The following is a 14649-nucleotide window of genomic DNA, read 5'->3' as shown; positions in this document are numbered from 1 at the left end:
GAAACACTTGTGGTTAGGAGGACTTCTCTATTCTTCTCCCCCTAGCAATCACAAATGAAAACCACTTTCAAAGGTATTCTTGCTTCCCTAGTGTTCAATCCCCAGCACCACCGCTGAAGGCAGAGCAAAGAAGTAGGATTCCATGGTGCCATCTCCTTCAGAAAATCATTTTCTCCATACATCTCTTTTGAAACACTTACCTTATGTATTTTATCGCATCACCTTGCTTTTTTCCAAGCCATGTGTACTCATTAACTTTAGTTTTTAAAGGAAAATAGAAGTATAACTCAACAACAGAAGAACTGAAACAGCACATAACCACACACACCTGGGCAATCACAGCTTCTCAGGTCCCATAGTATTTATTCAAGACTCGATCAGTCTCAATAGAAAGCTGACAAGTCATACATCTTCTCCTCAGAAGTTCTGGACCATTAGGAGCATGCTCTTCTTGAGTTTTCTGAGCTGCTTCTTCCACCCCCGTCATCTGATACCCCTTCATCCTTTCAAACACTGAGTGCCCCACACAGCCCCCCTCAGGCCCGTATTTATAAGAGTAGTTTCCCTTAGGATGAACAGCAGTGTTGGACCACCGTAATTGTTACATTAAACTGTTGCTCGGATTATGGGACCTGCCAGCCAACTCAGCGTGAGGAATCCAGAAGGAGGAATCCTCCTCCCTGAAATGATAGGACCAGGCAACCAGGGGAACACCAGCCACACAGTAGGACCCCAACTAGGGTCACATGATGGACAGGCAGACTAGAGGGCTAGAAAAGTTCAAAGCATCATTAATAAAAGGAGCCAACAGATGGTAAATTAGATGCTTGGGGACAGACACACAGAATAGAAACAGGCAGGTGGGGCCACCCTTTTTATTATTATTTATTTTTACCTTTCTTTTCCTTTTCCTTTTTTATTTTCTTTTTTCTTATCTTTTCTTTTTCTCTTTTCCAAATTGCTGGAGAGAACTCCAGCCACAGAAAACTAATCTCATCCTCCAAACCCAGAGACCAAGTTCAGATAATCCCTTGCTTACTACCTCATTTTGTCTCTTCTGCCCTTTTCTCTATTTTCCCAAAACTTGCATGTCATCTTTCGTTTTCCAGTTTTCTACTTCCTTTTGTCTTTGTTTTATCCACTATCCTTAAATTTCCCTATGACAATGTAAAACCCCACTCTACCAAGGGGAAACACTTTGCATACAAACTCCTAATCCAAAGATCAGTTTTTTATATAATTATAGATTTTGATCTTATGATTTAAGGTATGAAATTAATAATTACTATAATTTGTCAGTTTCTAAACTGTGTTTGATACTATTGATGTTGCTAATTATACTACTGTAGCTAGGATATCATATGTTGCGATCAGTTGTTCTCCCTTCTGTAACAGTAACTGGGAACCTCTGGGATAATGTCTGCACCACAGCCCAACATGAAACCTTGAATGAGCAATACAAGAGAGAAATAGAATTCATGAAACAGATACAAATATCTAAGAAATCAAAATTTTCCATGAAAGCTGGCAAAAGCACTTGAATGAAACTGAAAGTAGATGTTCAGACCTTGAATATATATGTTCACAGTTAGTGATCATGAAAAGAAAGACCTCTTTAAAATAACAAGGATTGGGCTGGGGATTTAGTTTAGTGCTGTAAGCGCCTGCCTGTCAAGTGCAAAGTCATGAGTTTGATCCATGATACAAAAAAAAAAAAAAAAACCAAGAATCAGGAAATAGCAATTCGCCCTTCCTGCAGGCAACCTACATGAAAAATGAAAAACAGAAGATCTGACTCCACCTTCCAGGCTCTGCTACCAGAAGGCCCCTTCCTAAGGGCAGCCAGTGTGGGCAGAAAGAGCCAAACAGATCTGCCTCCACCTGCTGGGCACTGCCACCGAAAAGCTCCTCCCTGCAGGCAGCCAGCAGAAGCAGGAACATGCACCTAGGTAAGCCATGTGCACTTGTAGGCCAACATTGGAGGCCCTTGGTTCCTTTGGGCAGCCATCACCTACTGTGAGAATCAGACAAACACACCGCTGTGTGCCTGCCACCATCACAGGACTCCCAGGATAGACACACAGGCTCAGAGAAGCAGCCCCACCTCCACACACTCCGGATCAAGTAAGCCCAATGTAGCTGCACAGGGCTGGAGAAGCTTGCCCCACACCCTGCTACCTCCCTGTAAATCTGGGGTCACAGGAACTCAGGTGCTTGTCCCCTTACCCTACACTGTGGCGAAGCAGCCAACGTGGAAAGTGTCTGGAACCTTAGTTGTTGGGAGGAACCTAAGAGAATGTCAGGATGAAGGAGCAACAGGCAATAACCTCTAGCCCACACAGAATAAGTCTGGGAGATATAGATATGAAAGAAAATGAACATTACACACCTGAAATTTCTGAAACAATAGCAACTGAAATAAAGAAACAACTTCAAGAGATTGTAAAAGCAATCAAATCAGAAATAATGTCTCAGGTAAAAGAAAAAATCACAAACATAATGAAAAAATTGCTCAGCATGTCTAAAGCAGACATAGATTAAAAAAAGAATAAAAGCATAGGAAAATGATGGAAACCTTGAATGAATATATAAAGGAATTACAATGCATGAAACAGATTGAAAGAGAGATCCAGGAAATTAAAAAGTTGATTGAAAGCTGGCAAAATTGCTTGAAAGAGACTGAATATAGACTTTCAGACCTTGAAAATAGGATTGCAGCTAGCAATTGTGAAAGGAAAGATCTCTTTAAAAAACAACAAGCAAACAGGAAATAACAATTCAGCGGCTGCAAAGAAGCATAATTTAAGAGTGATAGGTGTTGGTGAAGAAGCAAGAGTCAACACAAATGAAATAAAAAGACTATTTACAGAAGTAATAGCAGAAAACTTCCCAAAATGGGAAATGGGTCTGGCATGCAAATAAGTGAGGCATATACAAATCAAACTGGCCATAATCAACATAAATCTACACCTAGACATACAATAATCAAGATGCCAAGAATTCAGCAATTCAGCACAAGAACAGAATATTAAAAGCTGTTGGAGAAAAGAAACAGGTCACCTATAAAGGAACCCAATCAGAATTACAGCAGACTTATCAACACAAACCAAGTCAAGAAAGAAAACAACTTCTAACCCAGATTGAGCTACCCTGCAAAACTATGTTTCAAAATTGATGGGAAATTAAGATACTTCTGTGATAAAGAACAACTGAAGGAATTCATGACTATCAAACCAATCCTACATAGAGTGCTAAAAGATATTCTAGAGAGAGATAAAGACGCCCATGGTTCCAGGAACAGCAGCAGAGGAGGACTGCCAAACAAGACAGATAACTGAATGAAAGGGAAAAGTGAAGGGCCCACAATAGGAGGATAGCAGGGCAGAGACGAACCAATGTATGCTGGTTGTAACCATTAATGTAGATGGCCTCAGTTCAGCAATCAAAAGAAACACAGCGAGAGTGCATCAAGAAACAAGATCTATTGATATACTGTATACAAGAAAAACATTTAACTAGAAAGGAAATTCATAGACTGAAAATCAAAGGAGAGAAAACAATGGTTCCATGTGACAGGAAACCAGAAAAAAAGCAAGAGTAACTTGCCCATCAACCACAGAATGGGTAATAAAGATATGATATTTTCATGCAGTGGAAAGCTACCCAGCTATAAAGTAGAATGATCTCAAGGCTCTTGCAGGTAAATGGATGCTACTGAACATCATGTTCATGGGCAAAACAGTTTAAACTCATACACTTGAACCCCAGCATAAGAAACATAATTAATGGGATCCAAAAGCAAAATAGTTATTGTAAGAGTAATAGAGAAGGAAACACCTGGGAGGGAAAGATGGTAACTACTGTTAATTTCTTATTGTCTTGTCTTGAACTATTGTATCATTTTCATAATTTTGTTAACTTTTTTGTTAAGTTTTTTTTGTTTGTTTTATTCTGTCTTGTTTTGTTAGATTTTACGTTGTCTGATGGTATAAGCAGCTACTTTGAACATAATGATATGTATCATTTGATCAGGTTTTTGTTTGGTTTGGTTTTGGTTTTGGTACCAGGGATCGAACTGGCAACCTTGCACTTGCCAGGCAATAGAATGTACTATGGTAATCATGGGTCCTATTATATTGTTTTGAAATCTTACAATGCTTTCATTCATTTGTATAATTGGTTTTATTCTGTTGTGCTTTGATTTTATTATGTGTGAACACCTGTTTTGAAGAAAATGAGACATTTATGATAGCCATTGCTGATTTCCTGTCAGCTTGTTTTGAAATCCTATCATGCTTTTGTTCTTTTTTTTTCATTGGTTCTATCCTGCTATGGTTTATTTGATTTTATTATGTGTGATGGTGTGGACAACTTTTTTGAGGAAAATGAGATATTATAGTAGCCATTGTTCATTTCCTGTTATCTAGTTTTGAAGTCCTATAATGCTTTCATTCTTCTGAATGGTTTTATACTGTTGTGCTATGTTTGATATTATTGTGCGTGAAGCTATGCTCAACTATTTCAAAGAAAAGAGACATTATGGGAGCTACTGTTGATGTTGTCTTGTCCTACTGTGAAGTGCTGTGTTGTTTACATTGTTCTGTTCTGATTTGCTTTTGTTTTGGTTTTTTTCTCTTTAAAATAAAAAATTTTAAAGGAAATAGCAATTCAACAGCTGTAAGATTCTGCAAAGAAAAACAATATAAGAATGATAGATGTCAATGAAAAAGCAGAAGTCAACACAAATGACGTAAGACTATATGCAGAAGTAATAGCAGAAATTTCCCAAGCCTGGGAACAGAATTAACATAGAGATAAGTGAGGTTTCTAGAACTCCAGATAGCCATGACCAAAATAAATATATACCCAACATATAATAATCCAAATCTCAGAAAATCAGCACAAGAACAGAAGGCCAAAAGCTGTTAGAGAAAAGAAACAGATCACCTATAAAGGAAAGCCCACTAGAATCATGGCCCGCATATTAACACAAACCCTCAAGTCAAGAAGAGCTTGCAGTGAAGTATTTCAAGTAAAATAAAACAACTTTCAACCCATATTGATGTATCCTACAAAACTATCTTTCAAAATAAATAGAGAAATAAGATACGTCCATGACAAAGAACTGAAGAAATTCATGACTATCAAACCAGCCATAGAAAGAGTACTAAAAGATATTCTAGACAAAGATTAAAATAACCACAATTTTAAGAACAACAACAGGAAAAACCACCAGGCAGAGAAAGCAACTAAACAGAGGAGAAAAGCAGGGAACCAACATTAGGAAAATACCATGATAAAAATAAGTCAATACATATCAGTTATAACCATTAATGTAAATGGCCTCAATGTAACAGACTGGCAGAATGGATCAAGAAACAAGACCTAACAATATACTGTATACAAGAAACATATTTAATGCAAAAAGAAATTCACAAACTGAATGTCCAAAGTTGGAAAACAATACTCCACGCAACAGCAACCCAGGACTAGCTAGCTATTCTGTTTGCAGACAATATGAACTTCAAACCATGAATGATCAAAAGAGATAAGGTCACTACACACTTGTTAGGGGAAACTTTCAAGAGTAAGAAATAAGAATCATAAATATATTTGTACCTAATACAGGAGCATACAACTGTATAAAACATATATTAATAGACATAAAAAATCAAATAAGCAATATCACAATTGTAATGGGGGCCTTAATAACCTACTGGCACAAAGAGATGGATCAACTAGATAAAAAATCAGCAAAGAAATATCAGAACTCAACCAAACCTGTGAACAAATGACTTAATAAATGTTTACAGTGTTCCACCTAGCAACATTGGAAAGCACATTCTTCTTAGCTACACTGGGGACCTTCTCTAAAATAAACCATGTACTAGCCCATAGAACATGCTTAAGTAAACGCTAAAGAATTGAAATTATCCCATGCATATTTTTGACCGTAGTGCAATTAAATTGGAAATTAATGATAAAAGAAACCACAAAAACTCCATGAACACATGGAAATTAATTAATACTCTCCTGAACAACCAATGGGTCACAGAGGAAATTAAAGAACAAATTAACAACATTACAGTTAAATGAAATTCAGATACAACATACTGGAAACTGTGATATGCAATGAAAGCAGTCCTAAGAGGGAAATTTATAGTGGTGAATTCTAACATCAGGAAAACAGAACAAGCACAAACAAATAACCTAATATTGCACCTCAAGCTTCTAGAAAAAGAAGAGTAAATCAAGCCCAAAGCCCATACAAGGGAGGAAATTATAAACATCAGAGCAGAAATTAATGCAACTGAGACTAAGAAAACAATATGAAGAATTAATGAATCGAAGAGTTGGTTCTTTGAAGAAACAAATAAAATTGATAAACCCCTAGCCAACCTCATCAAAAAAAGGAAAAAACTCAAATTCATGCAATAGGAATGAAAAGGGTAAAATCACTAAAGAGCCTATGAAAATTCAGATTATCAATACCTACTTCAAAAATATTCACTTGCATAGAATAGAAAATGCAGAAGAAATGGACAGATTTCTAGATATGTATGAATTACCAAAGTTGAATCAAGAAGATATAAACATTCTAAGTAAGTAACCCAGTAGCAGTTAATGAAATTGAAAATGTAATTAAAAACTTACTAACAAAGAAAAGCCGAGGAGTGCTGAATTCTACAAGAAATTTAGAGAAGATTTAATGCCAATACTCTTCACACTCTTTAATAAAATTGAAAGGGAAGCAATATTCCCTAACTCATTCCTGGAGGCAAGTATTATTACCCTGATACTAAAACCAGAGAAAGACTCAACCAAAAAGGAGAACTACAGACAAGACCTCCTAATAAATATAGATGTCAAAATACTCAGATACTAGCAAACAGAATACAGCAAATCGTCCATAAAATTATACACCATGACTAAGTGGGATTCGTCCTAGGGATGCAGGGATACTTCAACATATTGTAAATCAATAAATGTAATATACCATATCAACAGAGCCAAAGGCAAAAATTACATAATCATCTAAATGGGTTCAGAAAAAGCTTTTGATAAAGTCAAAAATTATTCATGATTTCCCTACAGAAAATTAAAATAATAGACGATCTACTTTAATCTAATAAAAACTATCTATGACAGACAAACAGCTTATATCATACCAAATGGACAAAAACTGAAAGGTTTCACTCTAAAACCAGAAATGACATGGATATTCACTATTACCACACCTATTCAATTTAGTTCTGGAAACATTATCCAAAGCAATTAGACAAGAGAAAAATAAAAGGAATAAGGAGAGGCAGGGAAGAAGTTAAATTATAATTATTCACAGATGACATGGTATTCTACATGGAAGTCCTCAAAAACTCCACCAAAAGATTTCTAGATTTAATAACTAAATTGAGTAGCAAACCTGGATACAAAGTCAACACTCAAAAATCAATACCATTCCTGTACACAAACATCAAACTCACTTAGAGAGAAATTAGGGAAACCACACCCTCACAATAGCATACAAAAAATGAAGTACTTAGGAATCAATCTAACAAAAGAAGTAAAAGATCTACATATTGAAAATTACAGTATTCTGAAAAAGGAGATCAAAGAGTGTCAGAAATGAAAGGATATCTCTTGCTCTTGGTGGTGTTCCAACATAAGGAACATATCCACACTCCTGAAACTACAGATTTAATGTGACCACAATCAAAATACCATTAGCATACCCTCACATAACTATAAAAACATTCCTAAAATTCATATGGAACCAGAAGAGACTTGGAATAGCAAAGGCAATCCTGGGCAAACAAAGGCAAGGCAGGAGCCATCACAATCCCTGATGTGAAATTATACTACAAAACTACTGTGGTAGAATCAGCATGGTATTGGGAAAAAAAAGGCCTAAGAATTAGTGGAACAAATTAGAAGATGCAAATACACTACAAAAATACTCAGCCATCTTACCTTTGACAAATAGGCCAAACACATTCACCAGAAGAAAGCTTCTTTAATTAAATGTGCTGGAAAACCTGGCCATCTTATGCAAAGACTAAAACTATACCATGTCTATGACCATGCACTAAACTAAAATCAAAATGGATCAAAGATCTAAATATTAAAACAGAAACACTAAATCTACTGTAAGAGAAAGTAGGAAGAAATCTTGAAAACATACATGAAGGCAGAGAGTTCCTGAACAAAACCCAAACTGCACAGGAAATACTTAAAAGAATCAGCAAGTGAGATTTCATCTTATTACAATGATTTTGCACATCAAAATAAAGCACCAAACAGTGAAAAGAGAACCCACAGAGTGAGAAAAAATTTTAGCCAAATATTACTCAGACACAGGACTTCTATGTAAAACATATAAAGAATTGAAAAAATTCAAAATTTTCCAAGTTCAAAGACTCAATCCAAAAATGGATATCTGAGATGAATACACAGCTCTTGGATAAAGGAATATAACCGGCAAATAAATATAGGAAAAAATGTTCAATACCATTAATCATATTCAAGAGATGCAAATTAAAACAACACTGAGTTTCACCTCCCCACAGAAAGAATGGCTATCATCAAGAAATCAACTAATCACAAATGCTGGAGGGGCTGTGGGGAAATACGAACACTTCTGCACTATTGGTGGAAGTGTAGACTGGTGCAACCACTATGGAAATCAGTATGGAGATTCCTCAAAAAGGACTAAAAGTCCCAATTCAACTCAGCTCCTCTATTAGGTATCTTCCCAGAAGAATTTAAAACATACCACAGTAATATATGTGCACTCATATGTGTAGCAGCACTATTTGTAACAGCTAAATCTTGGAAACAACCTAAATGCCCAAAAACCAAAGAATGAGGGAAAAATTGGTATTTTTATACAGTGGAGTACTACTCAGCCATAAAGAAGGATAAACTGGAGACTTTTATAGGTAAATGGATGCAACTTAAGACCATACTCATAAGTGAAATAAGTCAGACTCACATGTATAAGCATCATATTGTCTCCCTGGTAAAAGTAATTGAAAGTAAATAAGTTCTAAATGTACAATATATATTGTGAAACAGGAAGAACCTTTGTTTAAAAGGAAGAAGAAACTAGGATGGGGGAAGAGGGAAAGGAACAAAGAGAAAAAAGAGAAAACGTAAGTTAGCTATACTATTAGTGTCTTTTAATTCATTAAAAAGGAGGGATCGTGTTAACATCAATTGGAGAATTTTTTATGCCTGTATCTTGTATTCTTTTTTTTTTTTTTTTAATCAGTACCGGGGAACGAACTCACAACCGCCTGCTTGCAAGGCAGGTGCTTATGCCACTGAGCTAAATCCTCAGCCCTTGTATCTTGTATTCTGAGTAACTACTTTATTTTGTGGTTTTGGTTTTTTTGGGGGGGGGTTGTCTTTTTCTTTTTTTATCGGTACTGGGGATCAAACTCATGACCACACACTTACAAGGCAGGCGCTTATGCCGCTTAGCTAAATCCCCGGCCCCCATGAGTAACTACTTTGAAGATGACAATATGCAATATATTAACTCTTGTTATTCTATTATTGTGATGAAATTGTTTTACTTTTTTTCCATAAAATTTTTTTAAATGTTGTTTACTCTTGATTTCAAATTTTCTCCCATAAAACTTTATGTTATCTGTTAATATTCTATTCAAACATTATGTTATCTGCTAACATTCTATTCAAACTTTATGTCAATCATGGGTAAAGAATAACAGTTCTCTGGTCATACTTTATATTTCCAAGTGCTTGCTATCCAGATAAGATTATGATAGTTAAACCTACCACATCCACTTAATATTGGTGTAACTAACCTCAGTTCCACAACTGAAATTTAGTGACCAAAGCTAAAACAGATAAGTGGGCTAACAGAACACTCAATATTTTGGTCCTGGTCCTCAAGCTCTACGAGGACTCATGACAAGAGGTAACCTCGCTAAAAGATCCTATAATTATGGTGACTCAGCTAATCTCCTAAGCAGGGAAATTATTCACATCCCAGAGGACAGGAGTCAACCAATGTATATTGTACTAAAAGGAAATTCACCAAAGTATGAAACATCTCCCATGCTTGCAATAGAAGCCTTACAATGAAGCTATCCTGGCAGGTGACACTGACCATGAAGAGGCTCTGCACATGGTCTCAAAAGTAACTTCTGGGAGCCTTAACTAACTTTCTTGTATATAACAAGACATTAACACAAGTCTCACTTTAACTTGGGCTTAAACATCTTGCACAAATTATAAGCAATAAGATAGGTAAACATTACTGAAAATTTTGGCTAGTCAAAGGGGCCTCCAATTACTACACTGGCCCCTGCTGGCATTCTGCAGCTATACCTGTAGCGTACCACTATTATGGCTCATTGGGGCCAAAAAGCCACAGTGACACCTATGAATGCTCAACACAACTCTTCTAATTTCTTAACTAAAATTGTCCTTCAAAGCACTGAAACTTCTATCTTTTTATGGCTAAGCTGGAAAAACTTGTGTGCTTATAAATAAAGCATGTTGCCTTTAGACAAATAATTCACATTAAAGAAAAAAATATTAAACCAAAAAAGTCAGATTTATAACCTCCTGACTGCCCAAAAAGGAGAGGCTACATTCCTAAGAGGAACAATGTTTGTATGCCAACTAGTGTTAAATAGTGAGAGATGCAACATGAAAACAAACTTATTTGCCTGTAAGATTCACCAAAAACTATAAATCATGAGGATCTTGGTCAGGGATCTGAAATTGGGCATCCTGATTACTTTCCTCAGCAAGGCCAATTGCTAATGTTTCTCGTATCTCTATTATTCAGACCATGAATACTTAGTCTGCTGGTCAAATTTGTTTCCTTTCACGTGACAGCTTTAAAGCTACAGATGGTGGTGTAGGCAGATTTACCAACAGATACACCTCCTGATTTCTACTCAGGACTCTCACATAGACCACACAGTGGTATCTGTACCGCTGCCCTGCTAGAACCCCCTCTCAGCAAAGAAGCATCTAGGGGGCTGGGGATTTAGCTCAGCAGCATAAACGCCTGCCTTGCAAGCAGGCAGTCGCGAGTTCGATCCCCAGTACTAATAAAAAGGAAAAAAAGACCAAAAAAAAAAAAAAACAAAGAAGCATCTAGAACTTCCATGCCCCTATACCCATCACAGCAGTTACAGTCACCACTGTGGGGAGTGAGGATATATAAAAGAGATAAAGGGAACAAAGGGCAAGACTCTGAGTAAAATGCAGGCCAAAACCTGGATAAACTGAGATAAGCCTCAGGAAATTATAGTGCAAGAGACAAAGATCTGATTGCAGAGCAAAGGACAAAGGACTAATAAAATTTGCTGACCACAAGAAGCTGGCAAAAAGGGGCAATTACAAACTTGCATTTTCACACACTCATCTTCCCCTTTTAAGCACCAAAAGCCTCATATAAACTCCTAGATTGAGGTGCTTCCTTGGCATCTTCCTTTGGAGCCCCCTAAACTACTAAGGGTGTGTCTTTGTTCTTTCTAATTAACAACACCCAGTTCCCTGCCACGCAGCTGTCGTGTTGGCTTCATTCTTCCATGCCCCTCAGGACAGAGCCCAGAGAGCAAAAACTGGTTCCACCAGGAAGTTGGTTATGCGGGACTTGAAGATGTGAAACAAACACAGTGAACTTCTCTAGTTAGCTAATGAGGAAACAGACTCTGACCTCATCTCCACAGCACTCCTGCACTTATTTCTTGTGGAAAACATTCGTTGCCCCGTGGTCTCACTCCTTTCTGTACTGTAGGCTAGAAAGTTCTTGTTAGTTTTCTGAGGCAGAAACCTTTAATACACAGGTGTGATCTCTAGCCTGTCTGCAGAGCATCCCAGGACATCCCACCAACCTGAGTTCTTCCAGACCTACAGTTCCTGCACATGAGGTGCAGCCTTAGTCTGCATATCCCCTAGTAAGACTGCAGCTCCAGCCCTGGCTAAGTGCTCTGAGTGACAGGCAGAAACCGCAGTGAGATCAGCCTCCCACTAGCCCCCTGTATGGGGGAGGGGGACAGGAAGGGAGAGACTAGAGTTGGGGTGTGCCCTACCCACCCAGACCTCACTCCTGGAGACCACCTCTACCAGTCCCACCTATATGCTGGTGTAAATCCTCCAATGCTCCGGTATTATGAGGCTGTGCTCTTCAAGCCGCATCTGAGAAGCCTGAGTACCTTGACCCAGAAGCAGAAGAATTTGGACCCCGGAGGCCTGTGGCTTTTCTCCTCCTGGAGGGTTCAATTCTGTTTCCAAAACCTAATGGAAAGAGTAGCCTTTTCTAGGGACACCTTCCCTCTGAATGTAATGGAAACTGCTGTGAAATCCATATTCCCAGACAATTTTTTTTCCTTTTTCCTTTGTCTTTTTTTTTTTCAGTGCCAGTAATCAAACTTAGGGCCTCACACTTGCCAGGCAGGCACTGTGCTGCTGAGCCATATCCCTGGTCTGCTCCTTTGTCATTTTCTGTTGTTATTGTTGATGTTCATGTTGTGGCACTGAACCCATATCCTCACAGACAATTTTTCAGTTAATCTAAAATGTCTGTCTGCCTGCTGGTAGATAATAAATATTACCTGGGAATTTCCAAATGAATGTATACTCCATTTATTTCATCTGCATGTAGTAGATTAAGCTTGTGAACTGCGTTATTCAAATCCTCTTTATGCTTATTTACTCTTCCTGATCTGCCTGTTGCCTATCTTTTGAAAGAAGTGCTTTGAAGTTTCTATAATGAGTATAGAGCATCTGTCATTTGTGTGTTTTGTTTTTGTTTTGTTGTTTGTTTCCTGTATATGCAACAGGCTTCAAACTCTTCAGCCTCTTGTCTCAGCCTCCCAAGTGCTAGGACTAAAGCTATGTATCATCACACCTGGTTTTGCTTCCTGTATTTGAGTTCTATTTTTTTTAAGCTATATAATTAGATAGTTCATTGAATGACATAAAATTGTAGTTATCAGTGTATAATCAGTTCCTAATTATAACATGTGAAGGGTTATGACTGTTTTGCTTTCTTACCAAATTTAATAACTCTCTGCTCTTGTAAATCCTTATTTGTCTTGAATTCTGGTTTAACTGATATTATTTTCCCATTGGCTCACTTTTTTTTAATGGTTAACTGGCACTATTCTTTCTTCAAACTGACTTAAATAGACTGATAAAATCCTGTATTGACAGATGTCTAAAAGGACCCTTCCAGACACTAAAGGTGTCTACGACCACACTAACCTCAATGCATCCAATCTCGTCAGATACTACTGGTAAGATTGTAAATTGTTTCACCTTGTTGGAATTTAGGTTAAATTTTAATTGTAATTTATTAAATTATGTAATTGTTAAATTACAGAGGTGAAATACAGATGCCCTTTGATGTAGAAATTCTACTTCTAAGTGTCTTATAAAACCATATACAGCTCTCAACAAAAATATATATAATTTTCATTATTATATTGTGATCATGAAAAATTTTCATACCGTATTATCCACATTTTCTAGTTTCTAGGTTGATGCTCTCACCTCTTTCCCTCCTCTTCCACCCAGTCAGCTGCAGCCCTAGTTGGCCAAGCAGTTGTGAAGACTATCAGTGCAAAGAGTGGGTCCTTCCTAGTATGCTGTGTTATCACTCATGATATTCAGTAGATTACTATATTTAATACATCTTGACTTACAGTATTCTCAATTTATGATGAATTTTTGGGGGGTAGAGCCCCACCAAAATGGTGCAGCATCTTTACCACTTTGGACAAAGAATAGTAAACTGTGAAAATAGGACCACACAAAGAGACATAGGGCAGGTAGTTGAGTGAAGAAGAAACTAGGAAGATAACAGTCAGTTTAATAAGGTATATTTGTGTGGAATTCCCACTCTGACTTCTTGTCCTCAGTGAAAGTGTCACTTTTCCTCCAGCACAGGGAGAACACCTCTCAGGTGGAGTTTTCCTCTCTTCTAATCAGGAACAAAACACTCAGGGTCAAAGAAACATTTTTGTACCTGCTATTTTAAAAAGTGTTTTCAGATCCGATGAATCCTCATCACAAAGTGGCATATTTTGGGCCATGTACTAAAATTTTTTTTAACATATTTGGAGTTCAGGAGAAAAGAGAATGTAGAAAAAATCTTACCTATCTCAGCATTTTCTAAAATTGAGTCAAACATGTGTATTTGATACTTGCAAAGCATGACAAATCTCAAGCAAGCTAAGTAAAAACAAACTTCCACCTAGATACACCATAGTAAAAGCACATAACACAAAGGACAGGTATCTAAGAGGCATCCAGAGACAAGGATTCCTTGCATCACTTTCCTGCTGATAAGCCTGCCATCACTTGGTAACTCTCAGATTTCCATCCAATGCCCATGGTCTTACTTTCAAGAAAACAAGAACAGAAAGAAACTAATGGATAGAAATGTCTAGTCTCACTCTCAGTGATATATCTGGAATGACTAAACTACTTTCAATATTTTATTTTAAAAGGGTATTGCATAATGGAAATTGAATAATGTTTATCCAACACTGTCCATGAAGCAACAGGAAGGTTGTGGTAGATTTGCAGTACAGGGTATTGGAAATGCTCTGTCTTGGTAACAGTTTTTTCTGGAGACATTTGTTCCTTCCTTTTATTGCA

This window comes from Cavia porcellus, unplaced genomic scaffold (genome assembly GCF_034190915.1).
Source record: "Cavia porcellus strain 051 isolate PalLab524CR breed Dunkin Hartley unplaced genomic scaffold, mCavPor4.1 scaffold_4, whole genome shotgun sequence".
In the NCBI taxonomy this organism is placed as follows: Eukaryota; Metazoa; Chordata; class Mammalia; order Rodentia; family Caviidae; genus Cavia; species Cavia porcellus.
Note: the sequence above shows the minus strand (reverse complement) of the source record.